At 36.5% G+C, this 22,377-nt stretch overlaps 1 long non-coding RNA gene across 5 annotated transcripts in view; it reads left to right on the top strand.

Moving 5' to 3' along the window:
* Positions 1-3,987: 3,987 nt before the first annotated feature.
* Positions 3,988-22,377, top strand: part of LOC148057538 (uncharacterized) — a 68,203-nt gene continuing 49,813 nt past the window's right edge. Inside the window, exons 1-5 of one of the 5 annotated variants that reach the window (XR_015706540.1) lie at positions 3,988-4,088; positions 6,110-6,186; positions 10,678-10,748; positions 10,838-10,940; positions 12,297-12,463. This is a non-coding gene — a long non-coding RNA (uncharacterized LOC148057538). The other 4 variants (XR_015706542.1, XR_015706539.1, XR_015706541.1 and 1 more) reach the window with 4 other exon arrangements.

The following is a 22,377-nucleotide window of genomic DNA, read 5'->3' as shown; positions in this document are numbered from 1 at the left end:
CTCTACTTCCTCGCTCAGTGAAATTTTTCAGTACTTAAATTATCTTTGGCATGTTTTCCACCACTGGAAACATTCAGTTTGGGATTCAAGGTGGAATTACAGCCACTCTTCCACTTTGGCATTCAGAAATGAAAGAAACCTCTGTTCACTAGCCTTCCTGATCATATAAGATACAAGTGCTGAATTGGGTCCACTGAACTGAAAAACAGAAAGTATGTACAAAGGCTGATACACATGCACCCATCCATTTGTACTATGAATCACAGAACACTATCTCAAACAGTGAGATGAAAGTCTTTAATCAGTCTGTGTGGTATCAACAAAGCAAAATCTTTATCCAGCTGATAAACTTGGTAGCTAAAACAAGAATGTTGCCTTGCACTTTGCAAAAAGTAGCATAATGGCAAATAAATAAAAAAAAAGAAGTCATCTTTTTACAGGCAATCCAAAGAACAATGCTAAAAGTAAAGGTCATTCATTTTGTCCTTGGTCCCCATGTCCTCTCTTTGTAAAACATCAGTATATACACTGAAGCTACCTGTTTGTCCCCAGGATTATTTTTTTCCTAGCCAAAGGCAAAGCAGAAGGCCATGCATCATATGAGATATATGGAACAGGTAATAACTTCTATAGAATGAACTTGAGCTAAAATAAAAGGTTTTATCTTGTTTTTTTCAATATATGGCAAATCAAAACTAATCCTCTAAGTATCTCCAGAAATTATTAAAGAAAAGGTCTCAGAACTAATGTACTTAACTTCTCTTTTATGTGTGCTTAAAAAGGTAACAGAAGCCTATCTCGACATATTTCTGGCATTTTTGCCAGGTCAGTGAATTAATATGCAGCAGAGCAAAAGGATAACACCACAGCTAATTCATTGAATTTTGTCTGTGTTGATAGCCACACAAGCAGCATTTACATTTAAGCTAAGAAAATAATAGGTAATGTTCATATCATCTACAGATAACTATACTGCTCTGTGACCAAACAAACAAACAAACCAACATGCAAACCCACTAAAAATTGTCTACAGACGCATTCCCTACTAGATGCTCTCTAAAGCACTCCCTTAAATCAGAACGCCTCACTAGAAGAGAAAAAAAAAAGAAAAAAAGAAAAAGAAAAAACAGGAAAAAAGAGACAAAAGAGAAATAACAGGGAAAAGAGAAAAAAGAGGGGAAAAAACCAAAAAAGAAAACAAAAATACAGCAAAAAAGAAAAAATAAAAAAATAATAGAAAAAAGAAAAGAAGAAAAGAAAAAAGACAAAAAGAAAAGAAGAAAAAAGACAAAAATAAAAAAGACAAAAAGAAAAAAGGAAGAAAAAGTCATGTACAATTGAACAAATAGAATTTGTGAGAGTAGTAGGAATACAAGGAAATGAAAATTCCTAAATGTGAATTCTGAAGTTCACAAAGATCAAGTCCTTGGTACAAGACTGAAAGCAGACTTTCTTATTAACAGCTGCATACTTGAAGCATTCTAGTAGCTTTGCCTTCTTAAATTCTTACCATGTTAAATTTTAAATTAAATTAAATGTAAATTAAATTAAATTAAATTTAAATTTTAAATTTTGAAATAGAATTTCATTAATTCTAAAAAATGTTTCTTTTAATCTCTGAAGTGTTATATTCACTTATACATCATCTGATAACAACGATTCTAAAATAGCATTTTAAAAATTACTGAGGCTTGTCACTACAGTTTTTTGCAAACAGCTCCTCATTAAGTAGCTACACAAGGTTACAAGCAGTGTTCACTTTGTTTGCAATGTCTTGCAAGGGACATTTGTATTCTATCAGCACAGTGTCTGGAAAAGATAAAACCTAAAATGTAATAAATACTTTCTCATGTTTATATATTTCTCAGCTCTAATTACAATAATGACTCCTGACTGATTAAAGTATCAACAAAGAGACAAACAGATGAAACTCAGCTGCAGTGTCAGCTGGGAATTTTGTGTGGCTTATACTGAAGTGTATGGAAGCTTTATCACAATCTGCATGACAGTAACACATTAAAATTAAAAATCATTTAAAGTCTAGAGCTAGGTTCTGTAACAGAACTATGAAACCATAGTGTAATAAAGCATAAAAGTGAATTAAGCTTGTTCTATTCTTTATCTGTCCTTATCCTTTATCTATCTATACTTAAAAGAAAGATCATGTAAAGAAAATGTCAGATGAGGTTGCAGAGCAAGAAAATTGACATGATGCTTAAAAGGACCATCTGGTCCCTAAAGTTCATGACACTGATGTTCTTTCTGCTGGCCTTCTGAAGTCCTATGATTACATCAGCTTTCATATAAGGAAAAAGACAGTGTTTCTGTTTATGGTTAGAAGAGAAAAAAAATTAGCTTAAAGCAATATCAAACAACATATCAAAGGAACCCAAAATATGTAGAAAGAAGTTTGGAATGACTAAGATGGAGTACTGTGAATATGATGGGAAAATTTAAACTAAATTCTTAGTCAGATCTTATTTAGTCTTAATTAGTCAGAAAACTAATTTCTCAAAGAATTATACCTTAGGCTGAACAATGAAGAGAAATTCTGACATATATAAAATCACTCATTGTTCATTTAATTTTATCATTACTCATTTAATCTTAATCCCACTGCTATGCATTCCAAGAAATTCATACCCTAGAGACTTTGACCCTTTTGCCCAGCTATGACAACTGTATCTGCCTCATCAGGAAACAAATGTTAAGCAATGTAACTTACTATAATTACCACTACTCCATTTTAAACATTCAAAACTCCTTTCAACTTTTTACCATTAAGTCCATGCAGTAATAAAATGCTTATAAATGTCAAGTATATTTAATGATACATTTTTCACCACAATTTCTTCGAGGGCTTTCTGGAAAACAAAGCGAAACCAAACAAACAAACCTCTTGGAGAAAAAGCTACAACAATCAGATCAAAAGTCTTTGTGGAGAGAGTCTGATGAACCCAAATAATAGCATTGATGGTTTGCAACAGCTTCCACAATAATCACTTTTAAAACTAATGGCCATACGTACAATGGCCATTAACATAACAACCTAAGGAAGAACATTACAGCTGCGTGCTCACACAACAAATGAAAATCTCTAGACAGATAGTGATGAATTTCAGCTAGGCAGTTATAGAAGGAAAATATGTTTGTCTCTACTAATATGGCCCCTGTTTTTTGTGACTGCAAATACATTTAAAAGAGTCTCTATTACATGTGTAATTCTGTCACTGGAAATGAGTTGCCTATATTTATTATGTAATTAGGAATGGTACCTAAAACCAGTATGTAATGTTCAGTGCATATGTATAAGACCATTTCCAAACCCCACCAAATCAAGTATTTCTAAACAGTCTAAAAGAGCTATGTATCTAGATCCTTTTCTCAGGGCTAATGCTTCCAACAACCTCTATGTAAATCTTTCTTGCTAAAGCATGGTCTTTAGCCTGGATCTTTTACTTATGAGCAAAATAGCTTAGGAGATCTTACCTACTGGGACTCATTTTGCTCTTAAAATGCAACACATATGCCTTTCACCTTTTCTACTCCACTTTCTGCTACTAAAAGGAGGGCCAGAACTTCCAAGAGTCTTGATAATTTCTGTTCCTCCCACGAGAAGTCCTTGGCCCCTAAGAGTACTGATGACTAGGTAACACCCACATCATCAATTCCTTCCAGTTAGATAGTCAGTTTGACTCTTTGTACATAGCAGCTACACATTAACACTGGTTAATGTGTAGCTGCATTCAAGCAAGGATGTTCTGTAGGTAATGATCAGAGGTTCTTCCAAATGAATTAAACTGCATTACCACTTAGGTAAATATCCCTTTTACACTCAGTGGAGATAAACATTTTCTTTGCTGTCAGCAAATGAAGAGCAACAATAACATGAATTCAGCACTTGGAACAAGTAGTCATAGCATTTGAAATAATTAAACAAGGCTGTAATTTTCAATTAAACATTAACATTTATAGCTGAAAACAACCCAAATCTTTCTAAAATTTTTCATTAACCTACAGTTACTTCTGTTGGGCAGAATTAGCTCAAAGCTCTTAGAAGTATTGTAGATCTACAGCAGACTTAAAAGGTAGGTGACTACTAGTTGCCATTTTAGCAAAAGTAAACAAAAGCACAGGAAGTTTTGTTTTGACTTTTCAAAAAATACTAACTACCTGAAGTTTAAATTAATGAAAAAAGGTATTTTTTTCTATTAAGTGAAGCAAGACCATATTTAAGATGGTATAAAAGCTTAATAGAAATGCTATGTTTTTAACTCTTATTTGGCTTCTTACTTCTCTTCCCTTTTCTGTGTCCACTAATGCTCTACTATCCCCTGTGCCTCCCAGTCATTTCTATCTCCTTTTAGCTAACTGTCTAGTCATTATGTAACATGTCTCTTTGGATCTGGTTTGTCTCTTGTGCTGGTTTCTCTAACCTAATGACCTCTGTTTGTTTCACTGGTTTCTCTCTAATTACCTCTGTTGTGCCCCAGTTCATTATTCCCTCACTCTGTTTACAAGGACTATTACAATTGCCACTTTATTGGATCTTTCTCTTAGTCTCTTACACAGTTGTGTATCACCTACTTATCACGTACGAACTCACCTATTTATCCTCTAATAATGCCTTATACTTCATGATCTTCCCAGTCCTCTCCTTTTTGTCCTTTTCTCTCTCTCTCCATATTATGAGTCCAATGTCCAGAATGGATTCTCTGTTTTCACTTCCTGAATACCTGACTTGCCTCCACATTCAGAGAACATGTTTATCACTGTAACTCCACTTAAAACCTTTTCTTACCTATGTCTGCCAAATCGCAGCTCATAATCAGAAAATGAGATGTGGTATGATGTAAAGAAATGGATAAGTATATCTTACGTTAGTACTTTTGCCTACACTATGCTGTGTAGTACCAATTATTAAAATAAACTATACACTCCTTTAGCCCATCTGTTTCTTAGCTCAGCTTTTTTTTTTTCCCCTGCCAACAGCCAAATCATGGTCATGCTAAGAAAAACCCACAGACACTGCTGGTTGCCTCTGATCTGTGTTTGTTTATAATTAAAGCTACATGAAATAAACTGAACCTTGCACTTGCAAAAGCTAAGTGAATACACTTTTTAATATGCATGTTTATTATTTATTTTCAGTCTTTGACAGTCCTTTTTTAAAAAAAAGAAGTTATTCTTTTGTAGTTCACATTTTTATTTTTTATAGTTCACAAGAAGTCGCAGACAGTACTATTTTATGTAAATAAGTTCTTTGGAACACTTGAAAAGGAATTTGGTGCCAAACTCATAAATCACTTTGAAGTGAAAACTTTTTTTAAATTTAAATTCATTACTTTTTTTTATGTTTTAAACATACAAATCGAAGTAATTTATGAGAACTACTGGGTCACTCTCCAGATAGAAGAGATTTACATCAGCTTAGTGGAAAGAATTTCTTATGTTTAACAGAGTTAATAGAATTTTTTAGCTTTTCAGAATTAGGACAGAAGTGCCAGAAGGCCAGGAAGCCTTGTCAGATTCTTGGTACTTCCTGTTTCCAACAAGGCTGTAAATAACACAAGAACAGCATTTTACTTGTTGGATTTGGGCAAATTCTGTTCTACTTATGAAAAAAAAAAAAAAACAACCTAGAAAATATATAGCTTTTCTAATTCTAAGGAAAAAGGAGAAAACACAGGTTTCTTTAAGAAAGATATGCACATTAGGTCATTAACCTCAATATTCTCCTTCCAGAAGGAGACAAAAAGTCCTATAGACTTACGGTTAAGGAAAAACACTCTCATCTGTGACCTTCTTCATAGAAAGAAGTTCTGCTCCCATATTCAAATACAAACATTGAAGATGTCTGAAATGTATAATCTGTAAAAAAAAAAAAAAAATTATCAGCAAGTGATCTGGGTTATATTAGCATTTTTCAAAGAAATATAGAGATTACAATCTGGAGTAAATTAAGATAAAAATATTTTAGTCAGATTAGTTAAAGTGAAGGAAGGTCTAGACAGACTACCACTTTTTACAATGAATTCTCTACATCATCTCTATTTTTTCCTTAATCCACCTTTTATAATATTGTATTGCTAATGTTTCCACTTTTCAGCAATACCCATGACATGGCATCAGCATGAAACTTCTGAGGCAAACAAGTTTCTCTGAGAGTTCATGGTACGGAGAGATGTAAGTATTTTCTGAATTCTGTTTGGTGTGCCACCATACATAACCTTAATGCTTTACCACAGATTCTGAAGGTATGAATTTAAGTCAAATGAAGTAATTCATCACCTTCATCTGAATGTAATGAACTGTTTTCGTTTTGAGATATTTTCTTTCATCATCCTAATATGATATTAATTTTACATTTCAAAATTGTGTTTCTTTCAGCTTGCACCTACATTTATTATTGAATACCTAAATAAAAAAATCTCCAAATACAAACAACTGAAAGAAGCTGTTTCTTTAATAGGACACCCAGCAGCAGAAGTACTATGTTCAAAGACAAAACTTGCACTGGTTCACTTCAGCTGATCACCATCAAGTTAAAATACAGAGAGTTAAACAGTCAGGTGGCAGAGCCACGTACCATCACTTGGCAGTGATGCTGAGAACTCATTCCCACATCCTGTGTTTGCAAGATTACACTGTGAGCTGAATGTGGGAATGAATTTAATTTAAAATGTTTGCTAGGATTTTCAAGGGATTCTTTCTGACGTTTTCATTTTGATTCCCATACCCATTTTGATTGTCTGCATCACCCTTCAAAAAATTGGATATGGACAACTGTGGGACAATTTTAGGAATGTGAATTGGAGTAAGAAAGAACAGGAGATTATAAGATAGAAGTAAAACTCTTGTGTTGGTATTGCTGCTTAGGATAGTATATCACCAATATATAGCCTTAACTGTGTTCTCATAAGGAAGATATACTGACAATGATTTACCCAGCATTCAACTTTTCCAACCTTGACGATTCTATGATTCTATAAGACTGGAAGCCCAACTGTGCTGTGCATGGAATGTTATGAATTATTCTTTGTCTTGAAAAAAATACAAATAAATCGTGTAGTCACTGCAGCTATTCAAGATATTTTGGTGTCAGCAGGCTGCTTTTGAGCTGGGACCAGAAGCCTTGAAAACACGGGATGTATAGCTAGATAATGAGTACCCTAGGTGCTATTTTGTTTCAGTTTTAAGGATGAAATAATCTGAATTCTATGTTTAAAAACATTGGAGAAGACAGCTTGAATAGAGAAGTTCTGTCTCCACTGTTTTTCATTTTACTTTGAATAATAGGATTGCAGAATCATTTAGGTTGGAAAAGACCCTTAAGATCGTCGAGTCCAACAGTAAACCCAACACTGCCAAGTCCACCCCTAAACTATGTCCCTAAGCACCACATCTACACATCTTTTAAATACCTCCAGGGATGGTGACTCAACCACTTCCCTGGGCAGCCTGTTCCAATGCCTGACTACTCTTTCAGTGAAGAATTTTTTCCTAATATCCAATCTAAACCTCCCCTCATGCAACCTGAGGCTGTTTCCTCTTGTCCTATCATTTGTTACTTGGGACAAGAGACCGACCCCCACCTCATTACAACCTCCTTTCAGGTAGTTGTAGAGAGCAAGAAGGTCTCCCCTCAGCCTCCTCTTCTCCAGGCTAAACAACCCCAGTTCCTTCAGCCACTCCTCATAAGACTTGTTCTCTAGACCCTTCACCAGCTTTGTTGCTTTTCTTTGGACACACTCAAGTACCTCAATGTCTTTCTTGTAGTGAGGGGCCCAAAACTGAACACAGTATTTGAGGTGTGGCCTCATCAGTGTCGCATACAGGGGCACTATCACCTCCCTGGTCCTGCTGGCCACGCTGTTTCTGATACAAGCCAGGATGCCATTGGCCTTCTTGGGCTAGAGAGTTAAAAAATGTAAGCACAGTGTAAATAGAAAAGAGGAAAAAAGAGAGAGAGAGAGAGAAAGCACAAATACTTTAATTAAACTAGCTATCCTTTTTGTGTTCAAACCTTATTTTTGACACAATGTTCTCTGAGAAGACAGGCATATGGGTTTTATTAGGCTTGTCCTCTGTGTTCTTCCATTAAAGCAGCAAATACATTCACATTTTGTCTGGAAGAGTTTGGATTGTCCTCATAGCATTAATAAAGACATTCCATTCCCCAAAACAAATTTAACAATTGCCCTTTTAAAATGTCAGGTATAGACTGCACGAACAGTTATGAAATTTGGGTATGAGTTTGACTATTTCACACACACAATGAAAATAACTACAATACAGGGGAATGTTCTTAATTTATGCTTCATGTAGTGAGATAACATTGTTTAGTTTGTATTTGAGAATTTACCCATGAGGCCTTTCAATATTTTCTATTCTTCTGGAACAACAGCACTCCAAAATTCAAGATGCGCATTACTGAAGAAAATATATGATTTTTTTTTTTTTTTAATTCAAGAGATTGCTTGAATTATCATCAAAGAAAATGTTGTCACTGACTTCTATTATAGTCATTTCAGAATCAGGTGTTTTCTTCTATTTTCAACTATGGCAAGAATAGTGCAGAGTAAAATTCAAGTATCTTCATAAATGAAACATTCTGATCTGCTACAATAATGGTTGTGAAAAAATATTTAAACAGATCTTGGTTGAGAAATACTGAAGACTTTTAAGATTTCAGATACAGAAAGTATTTTGAAAATCAGCAAGATTCCTGGGAAAAGGCGATTTCAAAAGTAGTTTTCAGACAACTTTGACTTTTCTTCCTAGAGTTCTTCGTTATTTTTCAGAATTACCTTTGAAAACCAGTTGATGAATAATCCACTAAAATTAGCATATCGGTTAAGGTATAAGGCAGAAAAGAAGCCGACACTTCTTCATAGAAAAACATTTCACTTTGAAATTTTTTAATCACAATGAAAATGCAAAATTGCTTTTGAAATATATACAATTAAATTTGATTTGGAAATATTAAAACAACATTGTCAAAACATAGTGTTTCAGCTTTATTTGAAATAATATATTCATATTTCATTGTATATCCCAATATCCTCACATAGCTCTTGGTTACTTGGGAGTGATGTCTAGCACACTGTCAATGTGTCTACAGAGCTTCTGAAAATGAGGGGGAGAATTTTCACTATTTCCTTACCGTATAAGGAGGGTCACATATATTTTAAAGGAGCACATATAGAAATATTAAGACAGTTTTCAAAATACCTAGTGAAAAAGACACGTTCTTGATAACTGACTAGGATCCCCTGCCTCATCCCTACATATGCGGTGGATCACTTTATCTTCTTTCAATCTTGCACTTACTCCAGTGACAGTTCTCTACCTTTTTGCAAAGGTAATATAGAAACCCTTGAGAGTGCAAAGTTGGTTATGTTGTTGCTGTCTTCTTCCCTTGCACTTGGAGAATCTATCCACAGAACCAGGGACATAATCTTGCTTCTTACATTTCCTAATCTCCCATTTATTTTTAATTCAATGAGGATTGTGAGTGCTACAGACATCCCTTATGGGCCAAATCTTCAATCTGTAGAACTGTAAATGAAGCAGCAGATATGGTAGTCTGTTTATAGTATAATAGCAAGACACAGCTGACATCATAGCCAGTTAAAAACCTCCAACAATTGACTCATACACATCAGTGTAAGGACAATATATCACCTTACCTCTTGTAGAACTTTGTAACTATGGACAAATAATTTTCTGTAGCCAATGGATTTGTAAGATAACAACAAATACAATTTTTCAAAAATTGCTCTCTAGATTCTTGGGAATTTAGATTTTAGAAAACAGATGCATATGAGAAAACCTAAGGTAACATGAGTTAGTTCTTATGAAATTCACACATGGTGGCTATCTGCCTGGAAGAAGGATTGTTGATAATTTAGAGTTATTAATGTTACGTATGCTTCACATAAACACATACTCAAATGAGTAAATATATAACCAGGTTTGTAATAGCAGAAAATATTCAGGCCAAGGTAAAATATTTTTGAGGCTGAATTTTGGGGATTATATTTTAAATAAGTACCTTACTGAGAATGATACTGTATTCTGCAAGATATTTCCACAGAATAATTAAAGGAAGGTGGATTAATAGAGACCTGAAGAAAAAGGCATAAAAATTTGAGTATTCATTACATAAAGCTGTTCACATTGACCTAGTGAATTATGCATTCATTGCTAATTCTAGTGAACAAAATATGAAGTGTCCTTCCGTTTTCAAAAAATAGAATTAAAAATTTACAATAAGTAATTGTATTTTCCCATTATTTGTCTTTCTCAAGGACATGCAGAATATCTTAATTTCTGAAACAATTTCAGAAATAATTTCAGTCTATATGCTATCTGAAACAAAAGACAATTGCCTGTTATGACAACACTGAGTTTTCCCAACATCATCTCAGTTTTTTTCTGGAAGGTAAACAGTTGGTTATTTATGATCTGGTAAGTAAAATAGTAATACTTTTTGTTTAAGGCTGCATATATAGTTTATAGAGTTCAGCTTTAAGAGTTTGCCTGACTGCAACCAATAAAAACATCTAGATCTAGTTTCTAGGTAAATGCATTAATGAGGTTGAGAAAAGCAAGGCTAATTCAATAAGTACGGAGAGGTAATCTACTATGATAATTAATATGTTTCCTTTCCAGGAAAGAAAGCAAGAAACCAATCTGTTGCTACCTGAATCCAAAGACAGCTATGCAGCTTTGTGCAATAACGGGTTTGTATTTTGTTGTTTCACTATTCACATATATGTTATAGGCTTTGTTGTGCCAAGCAAATCAACAAATTGTGCTTGTGACCTTGAAGCAGATGTATTGTGGCTTTAATGGTCAGTTCTGGAGAGCCGTTACCTTCCAAAAGCATGCCAGCATCCATTTGAAGATCATCCTGACCCTTCCAGTTCAGCTGAGTAAGGATAACAGTTCAAGTCCTTTGACTTTATCCTTTTCTGACAGAACTTATCAACTTTCTGGAAAATGTCAACCTTTAGTTGCTTATCTGTAGTTACTGAAATTTAGCACATCCTGGAACTAACACCAGAACAAGTTCAGCATAGACAACACTCATGATGACCTTTTCTCTTCTACCAGTTGCTGCCTTATCAACACTGCAGGTAGAATGATGCCTTATTTACTTGTTCTGATACTGCTAGAATTAGAAAAGGAAAATATTTTACCACCAAAATTCTCTCTTACTGTCTTCTGAGAATTATTAAAGTATTTATTCACTGTTTCCCCACTCCTGATATAATTTTTATTATCATGACATCTGGATAACCTGCAGAAATACTGAGGTCTCTTGTGTCAACAGCTATGACAGCTAAAAAGAGTATGATGGTACCTCATTTAATATATCAGCTTTTGCTTTGACCCCAAGGTCGATGAGGCCAGGGGCCTTTTGCTGCTCTTGGAAGCCCCTGAAATGCCTCCAGGTGAAGGGAGAATAGGGGCTGGGCATCTGGGAGGCATGACTAGCCTGTGGGACGAGGAGGCAGGTCTTGCTCACATGCTCAAGGAATAGCCGATTGCCAGTGCTGGGGTCAGGAAGGATTTTTCCCCAGGGGCAGATTGGCACTGGTCCCCGGGGGTTTTTTACCTTCCTCTGCAGCATTGAGCATGGCCCCTTGCAAGGGCTCCTCTGGGCCCTTTTGGCTCAGTTCTTGCCTGTTTCTCTTGCACCTCCAAGGCTCCACTCGTGCCCTGGCTCTCCCTGGCTCTGTTGCCCATTGCAAGTTTGTAGTGGGAGTGAGCTCTGCTCTTCCCTTGGCTCCATTTCCCGAGGTGTTCTTGCTTGTGCAAAACAGCCTGTGCTTGGAAGGGCTCCAGGCTTGCTGCACCATCCAGAGCTGCCACTTTTCAGCTCTCATGCAATACAAGCACAGGGCAGGCATGAGAGCGCTTTTCATGCATCACTGGCCAAGAAGCACAGCAGAGCAACTTTTTGAAGGCAAAAAGTGCGCTTGTCATCGATATGTGTCATAATTTGGAAAATACCCCACAGTACTACACACCGCCTCCTCCTCCCCCTCCTCCTCCTCCTCCTCCTCCTCCTCCTCCTCCTCCTCCTCCTCCTCCTCCTTCTCCTTCTGCTTCTTCTGCTTCTGCTTCTGCTTCTGCTTCTGCTTCTTCTTCTGCTTCCACTTCTTTGTCTTTCTTCTTTCTTCTTCTTCTGCTTCTACTTCTGCTTCTGCTTCTTCTGCTGCTTCTGCTTCTTCTTTTGTATGTGGTTGGTACTGATCCTCATTCTTCAAATTTTCACTCTTCAGGAAACAGGGACTGCTTGGTGTGTATTCCTGCTGCTACTTTCTGTAGCTCTGTGACTTTCCTTTGCCAGACTGCAAGGGATGTTTTTTCAAGCTAAACTGTAAGATGCATCAGCTTGCTCCTGGCTACACGTGCACATTGTGTTATTGCTTGTTAGTATTGACTCTGAAACAGATTCAGAAAAATAAAATAAAATAAAATAAAATAAAATAAAATAAAATAAAATAAAATAAAATAAAATATAAAATAAAATAACAAAATAACAAAACAAACCCCTGTTACTACTTGTAACCTTTTGATTTGTGTCCTTGAAAGTGTTTTTTGGAGCTTAAAAATCCCTGGCATTTCAGGCAAATAATGGTCTCATCATTATTTGACTTGTTATTCTCATTGTTATTTGACTTATTTGTGAGTGCAGGAAGAGAGGAGAAGAGGAGAGGGGAGGGGAGGGGAGGGGAGGGGAGGGGAGGGGAGGGGAGGGGAGGAGAGGAGAGGAGAGGAGAGGAGAGGAGAGGAGAGGAGAGGAGAGGAGAGGAGAGGAGAGGAGAGGAGAGGAGAGGAGAGGAGAGGAGAGGAGAGGAGAGGAGAGGAGAGGAGAGGAGAGGAGAGGAGAGGAGAGGAGAGGAGAGGAGTTGGAACAGACCTACAATGATCATCGAGTCCAGCTGCCTGACCACTTCAGGGCTGACCGAAAGTTGAAGCATGGAATTAAGGGCATCATCCAAATGCCTCTTAAACACTGATAGGCATGGGGCATCAACCATCCCTCCAGGAAGCCTGTTCCAGGGTTTGACCACCCTCTTGGTAAAGAAATGTTTCCTCATGTCAAGTCTGAACCTCCCCTGACAGATGCAGCTTTGAGCCATTCCCATGTGCCCTGGCACTGGGTACCAGAGAGAAGAGATCAGCACCTCCCTCTCCACTTTCCCTCCTCAGGAAGCTGTAGAGAGCCATGAAGTTGCCCCTAAGCCTCCTTCTCGCCAAACTAGACAAACCCAGTGTCCTCAGATGCTCCTCACAGGACATTCCTTCCAGCCCTTCCACCAGATTTGTTGCCCTCCTTGGGACATATTCAAGGACCTTAACATCCTGCTTAAATGGTGGGGCCCAGAACCACACACAATACTCAAGGTGAGGCTGCACCAGCGCTGAATAAAGCGGGGTAATTACGTCTTTTGACTGACTGGTTATGCTGTGTTTAATGCACCCCAGGATGCAGTTTGCCTTCTTGGCTGCCAGAACACACTACTGACTCCTGTTGATCTTGCTGTCAACCAGCACTCCCAGACCCCTTTCTGTAGGGCTGCTCTCCAGCCCCTCCTCACCCAATTTATATTTGTATCCAGCATTACTCCATCCCAAGTGCAGAATCTGGCATTTGTTCATGTTCAGTTTCATGCCATTGATCATTCCCCAATGCTCCAATCTATCCAGATCCTTCTGCAAGGCCTCTTGTCCCTCAAGAGAATCAGCAGCACCTTCCAGTTTCGTATCATCAGCAAACTTCCTAAGGGTGCATTCAACTCCTGCATCCAGATCGTTGATAAAAGAATTGAACAGAACTGGCCCTAGAATTAAGCCTGGAAAAGCACTGCTGGTGACTAGTCACCAGCCAGATGTAGCCCCATTCACTGCAACACTTTGAGCCTTGCCATTCAGCCAGTTCTTCACGCAGTGCACTGTCCACCTGCTCATCTCACAGTTGGACAACTGCTCCAGAAGGATGCTGTGAGGATTCTTGTTGAATCCAAGCTAGAAACAATTTAATTCTGGATTACTTGCATTTATTCACATCATTAAAGGAACAGGTTCTATGTATCCTTGAAATAAAAACTGCCTAAGTCAGTACTGAAGACAATTTACAAATTCATGAGGATATCTTAATAATTTCTCTCATGTCTGTCTCCTAAGGTAAACATAGATCTTTGTAGAATTTCAAAAATATTAGCGTAATATCTCAGAATCGTATATTGTCTATATAAATCCTATATTATCCTATAAAATCTAAAGAAAAAATAACTCTTGACAATATTTTATCTTGGGGGTCTTAAAGAAACATGTATTTAAATTATTGTATGAGTACTGTTGTAAAAGAAATCTTGTAAAATATGTAATGTAACTAATGTCTGACATGAATTGTTTCATGCAAATTTTTTCAGAAGATTAAGTTTTACCTCACAGAATATAAATTAGTTCAAGTAGCAGATCTGGCATATATTTGATGTATGTAGCTGTATCTTGCCAGTATTTAGCACCTCCTCCAAACAAAAGACACATGTTTTGAAATAGCTCATTCTGGCAAACTTTTAAATAACCAGCAGTGTTTGAAACAAACAAATGAAATATACCATGTTTAGGGATTCAAGAGGCATTAATGCTGTGGTCATTCACATATATAGTGGTAGTCACTGCCAGCTTGTAGGAGTTAAGCAAATAAGAACTGGTGACATAAAATATTAGCCAGACTCCATCTATTTTTACATGAGGGAAAATAAGATGTAGGAAAAGGTTCTCACTGGCAGCTCAAATACTATTCAGACAAAGAATGCAAACTGTTACCACAAGGATTTTCCCCAGACACTGTTAAAATGAGATGATAAAAAGAATAAGAAGAGAAAGGCAGAGCAGAAATAGCTCCAGCATGTTAAGACAGTCTTACTAGGCAATTCCATTTATCCAGCTTCTTCAGATTTTACCCATGACCTTCAAAATACCTACCTTCAAGTATCACTTCTTCCCCAGTTTTTCTCCTTCTCCAAATCCTGAAAATTCTTTGACATTACCCTACTTTCTTTTTCTTTTTTTTTTTCCATTTTCCTTTTTTTTGGCCGAAGGGCTACCTTTAGCATAGGTGTTCCCTACAAAGCCAACTGCCTCCTACAATTCTTGAAAAATCTTTAGTCAATTCCCTAGCAATACCTTCATAAGTTTTGTTTAACAGAAGGTGCTATCTTATCACTTTTATAACAGAGAAAATTGACTTTAAGATGAAGCTGAAAATCACAACTGAGAAGCTACTGCTTCTTGAAAGGGATACGTGAATATAAGGTGGCTTTGGCCTTCCAACTCCTTAGCATGATCACTAAGTTACTGGGAAACTAGCTTAACTCATTATTTGTCTAGTTCTGGCTTATGACTACTCAGTGACACATGAATTTGCCTGGAACTTAGCAGCAATGGACACTTCCTGAGTCCACTTAACTCCTTCACAAAAGCAGATTAATCCAATAAACACTTGTTTCTAAAACCACTGTTTGATTCCACTGTCCTACATTCTCCTCCCTCTTGACAAAAATAAACCGTATAATTAATGATTCGATGATCATGTGTGAGCCTTGTAAAACTGTCAGACAAAGTTTGCAAATCCTCTAACTAGATCCAAAAAAGGAACACCAAGGTGGATCTGGTTTCTCGATAAGTGTCTTCTGATCAATAGGATTATAATGTTAACATTCTTCTTAGAAAGCAGAAAGATCTCTCACTGTTTTCTATTTTATCACTCAGTACCAGAACTTGTGTTCATAGTCCTGAAAAGTAGCTTAAAAGATCATTCAATCCAGTGGTTTAAAACTGCAGACTCCTAAGAATTTTCCAGTATCAGTATGGACCTTGATACAATGAACTTAAACCTTCTGGCATTAAGGTTACTGCTGGCATGCTCAGTTCTTCCTGTGGAAGAAGGCCCACAATTGAAAACCATAATCTAGTGCAACTCCTGTCCCTTCCTAAGTCAAAAGGTACAATTACGGTGTTTGGTGCAAACAATGTTAGCATTCATTTTATGTATCACATGGAGACTTCACACGTCCCACTACCTCAAACATGATATGCCATAGTAACTTCTTTTTTAAAATAGTGTAACACAACATCAGAAGTTCTGTTACAAATCTGAGGATTCCTGCTTTATACAGAGATTCTCTTCAAACAAAATCTGCTTTTCACCTGTGATTGGAAGTCAGTAATGAACATATTATGCAAGGAACACATAGCCTTGGAAACAAAATTACCATTGCCTTACCAGCAGCTTCAGTTTTTCCAGTGAACTAAAACTGTCTTTGTTAACTGCATTCACACTTTTAACATGAAACAATGCACAAAGTTTCTGCTGTAAAATTTATGATTGAAGCATGCAGCACTATAAAATGTGCAAATGTTATGTACAAACTACAATGCACTCTGCTAACATGATTTTTCTTTTAAATAGAAAGAATAAAGTTCAAAGTAGGAACAGCTTTCAAAACCTGACACACCATGAACTCAGTTAAACCAATTACTTGTCCACTTTACAATGTGTGCAATGTGTTAGACTGCAACTGGAAAGGATTACCCAGAAAAACATGGTCAAATAATAAAATGCATTAACCTAATTCTTGTTTGAGAGACATAGTGTTTAAATATTAACTTGAGTCAACAGGAAAGCTGAGACTTGCAAAATTCTGGAAAGAGCCAGACAACAGATATCAACAACTCCCACAGTCCACCTGCTTCTCTGCTTTACGCTTTGAAAAATAGATTGCATAAACCTGAAAGGATAATTAAAAATCCAGATGTATCAGATTTGGGCACAGCAAGACAACTAATTATCATGACTTCCCCATCTGCTGATCGAGCCCACAACTCTTTGCAACTTGGCATTTTCTCCAGTCAGGAAGAAGGAAAAACAGACTATGATGCGTAAGTTCATTTTTTGCTAAGTCAGGAGGTAGGGATAAAGCCCATTATGCATTTATCAGAATCTTATATATGCCACTGTCCCACAGAAGGCAGAAAATATTTCTTCTGACTAAGTAGCCCCAACAGAAACTGTGGCAATCAAGTCAACACGGGAGCTTTTTTCTATCTTAGTGTGCCTGCAGTTACCCAAAAGCAGTCATTCTTCCAGCATTCAATAATGCTGTTTCAGTTCAGCTTCTGCAGGAAAAACATTGCCATCACTTACACACAGTAAGAAGTAGGGAAATGTATGTTCATGTCAATATTATTTAGTCCCTTTCATTACAAACCACTCAGTAAAAGTCTTCACAGGCTTTAAAATGAGATGTTTCTCATTGAAAGAATGGATCTTGATGATGTACAGACTAAATACGAAGCTCCTAGCTTCAAGAAAATTATTTACTCTTAATCCAACACAAACTACTCAGAATCTGAAAAAAAAATCATCTTAAGATCTTTTCTGTCTTCTGTAGAGTCTGCACTATATATTAGAGATTGGTTTAGGTAAGGAGCCTTTGACTCACAATTGAGATAAATTTCACCTCTCATTCTAATCTAAGTTTAAAAATCTAACCTAGCTTTGGAGTTAGATTTGATCAGGAAAAGTTATCACTGGTATTTTCCATGAGAGTTTAGTCCAGGTTGGTGATCTGAAAAGTGTGGAAAAGACCTAATCTGAGCCTGATTATACTGAAACTAACCCACAAAATCTGTTCTTCTGTTTGAGAATTAAAGTCAAATCAAAATAATATGAAATTATACAAAAGGTACTGTATATCCCCTAATTCTTTCATCTCATAGTAAAGGAATGTGACTTTTTGATGCCTGACATTTAAAAAGAAATCTGACATTTACAATATAAACCCTTCCACGTTTCAAGAATGTCATTAAAACTGTATTACTGAGGTCTGTTACACACATTGAAAACAAAAATAAATATCTGGCCACAGTCACACTGGTAATTGTTGTCTTATGCCAGTGCAGACTTACTGGGACATAGTTTTCCAACATGGAACAATGTCACCCAGCATACGCTTCTTGGATATCATGTCATATCCTGATGCCTTATATGAAGTAACTCTGGCAAGAGAGTGAGCCTCTTAAGTTCATCAGTCTAATTTTAGATATGTGCAATGCAGACATCTGCAGCTAAACTAGTCCCTGCATATTCTTTTCATAGACACTGGAGAAGAGAGACGTTTTTAAAGTTTGGTGAATCCAGCACCTCTTAGACAACTAGTTTATGGTGCAAAGTATTTCTTCCTAGGTCCCACTGACTATATTGACTTTACCTCTGCTGAATATAACAACAGGTAACAGGCTCAGATGTGAATGTCTACTCTGCAAAGATGAACTCCATTCTCGGTGTCTCACTGCATTCTTCAAAGGTGTTTCTATCCTACTGTACCATCCAAAGCAGTTAGAAGTCATCAACCTGAGGTTACAGCAGTCAAAAAATATTATCTCATTAACTAATACTAATCAACCAGTTAACTAGTATTAGCTAAGTAATACTTTACTTGGAAGAAAAAGCAGAGTGGAGGACTAGTAAAGTGTCAGTTCCGAAATAAGTTTCTCATACCATTATTCTCAGGCACAAAAGTGAATTCCAATGCCAGTAATTATAACAATCATCTATCTCATTTATGTTTGATGCTGGTAACTAGTGAGTTCCTAGACGCAAATAAAAATCCTTTGTTGCATTCTTTTCATGCTTGAATGTAAGCTCATGTAGCACAGAAGCTCATATGAAACATTATTAAAGCTGTATTTTTAAAATGTAATACTTTTAATAGCAAAAGCTATTACAATGCATTATTTTCAAGGCACAACTTCAAAAAGGAAATTCACAAACTATTGCAAATATTTACATGAGCACTAAAATAACAAATACTAAAACAAAACCTAATGTTCTCACACCCTGGACATTCAGTGTCTTTCCAAGAAAGTGTGCATGCATAGCAAAAGCAATATGAACAGCATCATAAAAATCACATATATACATTTAAAACATATTCCAAAAGTAACCTGTGTCCTCTTTACCACTCCAGACACTTTCATCACAGTCAGTATTCAGAATCCAAACCCAACCAGCAGGCATGAAACTTCTCTCACTCATCTCACCATGCAAGCCTACGCTGCTAGATCCATCCTTAGGCAGAAGAATTCATTTCATGAAGACCTCTTAAAATTGCACATGCCATCTCAAATGTATGGTTCTCAACAGAAGAGCATGTGAAGAGCAAAAAGGGGTTGTGGAAGATGGAGCTAAATACTTCGCAAATGCACAGTGCCTTGGATGCCAATTATTTCATATTAAATCAGTAGCATTGTAGAAAGGCTCATAGTGTTGCTGTCACTAAAATAGAGATACAGCAATGTAGAGAACTGGATTCTAGATTAGAAATTGCTTCACTTGGCACAAGAAGCCAGATTCAACTTTATGCATCTAACTGAAACTCCAGTTTAGAGGCAGGGTGGTCCACATCTCCTGCTATATTACAATGATGGGCAGAATTGCTGTTGCATATGCAGATATCCTCTGGTGACAATACACCTAGTGCGGTAAATACCATTGGAATAAGTCCAGTCCTTGGTTATTTCCAGTTCCTATAGAACATGTAAGTTACAGTCCTGAAGCACAACAAGTTGGTACGGAACAGCTCCCTTCCCCCACCCCTGCTGACTGTGACATGTTAATCACAAACCCAAACTACTGTGTTTGGCAGTCTAATTTCTTTTTTATTAGTAAGTACCTAATCATCTTAGAAAATTCATGTGTAAGAATACATCTGTATGAAACTTCTATTGTATTATATTCCTTGTGACTGAAAACATACTCGATTTGGGATCTTAGAAAATTAATTAATATTGTAATAATCCAATGCATTCTGCTTTCCTTCCATTCATATGCCTTTCTTCACAGATGATCTAATCTTACCTTTGTTGATAACAAAGTTATTCACACTTACTTCCAGGTCAGTACGATTAGTAAATGCAGTTATAAACATTTGATCGGGGTAGTTATTTGAAGGGGGTTCTGCATCAGGAGGCTGAAGGTTTGTTAGAATGCTGTCTAAAGCTACTGCAAAGGCTATCTAAAAGACAAGAGAGAGAGAGAGAGAGAGAAAATAGAGGGGGACGGCAGGAATGAAGGAGAGAAATTAGTAAAAGTCTTGGGAAAAAACTGCTGTGTCCCTAGAATCCATTAATGTGCTTTCAGACATGTGGCATTTTCATTCCTTTTGCTCAGAATGAGGCTTCTCTCTACCTGATAGATCTGGGGTGACCAGACACATAGGTTTCTAGGGCATATCAATCTGCATTAATCAGAATAAAGTATGAAACTTGTTTCCCAAACCTTGGCCTAGAACCCTCTTCGTAAGACTCTCTTATCTCTACCCATCACTCAGCTCCTACAAATGGACCCCAAAAATCTTCAAGAAAATAGTCTAGAAGAACTTTAATATCTCTGTGATATATTTGAGATTTAGCAAAGCAGTACATTTTTTAAGACCTTTGGTAAGTCTTAGAAGACTTATCTATACAGGCAAAATAAATTTGCATCTCTAAATGTTTTTACTCAGCAATTCTGTTAATCAGGTCTTGGGTTTAAAAAGAACTTAGAAATCCATGGCACCTTTTGAAAATTTGTTTTGGGGGAGTTTTGTGGCATACTACCCTGGAAGTAGGCATATTAGTTAAAAGTTCTGTATTTTATAAAGATCTTTGTGAGTATGGAAAGGAAAAAAAGGAGAGAAAAAAAAAAGAAACACCAGACTTGCCTAGATGAATTCTTACAGGTCATTGATAAATGCAAAATTCAACATGAAGTATTCTCATTTTATTTAATGACAATATTGGACATAAAACCCAGGATGTCCCACTTCCTTGATCACCAAGTTGAAACAACTATTCAGTACACTGAAGCCAACAAAATCTTACAGTATGTGAAGATGTATATTGAAACTATTTGGTTTACAAAGGGATTTGTTACTCTTTGCATGCTATGAATTTCATGGTTAGGTGCTAGAAGAATGAGCAAGACCAGAGACTTGGATCCAGCAGAGACTTGGATCCAGCAGAGACTTGCCCCACCTCCCCCTTCACATAAAAGTACTGGGATTGGAGACTGGGGTTCATGCCTCAGTAAATGAAGAAGGAGCTGCTTGCCAGTCTCTGTGTAGATGACATGACTTTAGAAAGGAGCCACAACAGTGAAACACAAGGTGCCTTCACCTACCACAGCAGCTCCTATTCTAGTAAGAGGAGTATAGATCAGACACAGGGTAAAGAAAAAAAGGGAACTATTTTGCAAACCTGGGCTGATTCTTCCGTTTGTACCTCTTTCTCCATCTGTAAAATTAGGAACATACTTACTAGTAGGCTATAAAAATTTCATAAATTCTTATGGATTCTTTGGTATAACCTGAAGCCTAAGAGAAGTCCCATGATTTTGTCTTTGGAGTGAGACAAAGTCTCAACAGTCCATATAGTTATTGCCTTTTGTCATCAGAATGAGCTGATGTCAAAATCCATCCTCACTAACACAAACAATTTCCATTAATGTGTGTTTTCTTGATTACAATAGAAATGAGAACTATGGAATAATTTTTTATAAGACCAGATTAAATGAGCACAGGATTCGTGACAATGAGAACCACCTGTATTTCTCCTTAAAGGTAATTAAACTGTCAAAGAAATTGATGTTAGTTAAAAAATGAAGGTTGAGCAGAGCTTAGTATATACATGTCCAAGAAACCCAAAATACAACAGATCTGGATAATTAATTCTGTAATGTATCACTGAAATGGATCACAAGGACAACAGACACAGTGCAGATGTGTGCATTAGGAAACAATCAGTATATAACTGAAAATAAGTAGTTCATATTTTGCAAGAGGAGGAAAATATTTGTCAGATTTCAGTATTAATTTTGTAAAGTCCATACTTCATCAGGGTCAATTAATTAGCTGAATGATGAACACATGGATAATCAATATGTATTTAGTCCAGTGACCTGGGTGACAATAAAACTTCATAGCTTGCACATTGTTTACTGCCCAAGACTGCAATATAGTATTTTTTTAAAAAAAAAAAGCATAAAAAATTGAAATGGCTAATAAAAAAAAAAGACATATATAAAATTTCCCATTCATAGCCATCTATATATAGAAACTTCTCATTCATCTACAACCCTGTACAATTTCCAGATGTGATGCAGTAGGAAAAGTTGCATCACGCAGCTCACTCAGTGAACCCATATTTAAAACAACTTTTTGCTTCTTAGAGCTGTAAATATTTGACAATATTCACAAAAAATTTAAATGCACTCAGTGCACACACTTTATTAGAATGAAATCCACTGCA

Source organism: Nipponia nippon, unplaced genomic scaffold, assembly GCF_047370975.1.
Source record: "Nipponia nippon isolate SJK-2023a ecotype South Korea unplaced genomic scaffold, ASM4737097v1 scaffold_1, whole genome shotgun sequence".
Classification (NCBI taxonomy): Eukaryota; Metazoa; Chordata; class Aves; order Pelecaniformes; family Threskiornithidae; genus Nipponia; species Nipponia nippon.
This window is presented reverse-complemented; position numbering and strand designations above follow the sequence as displayed.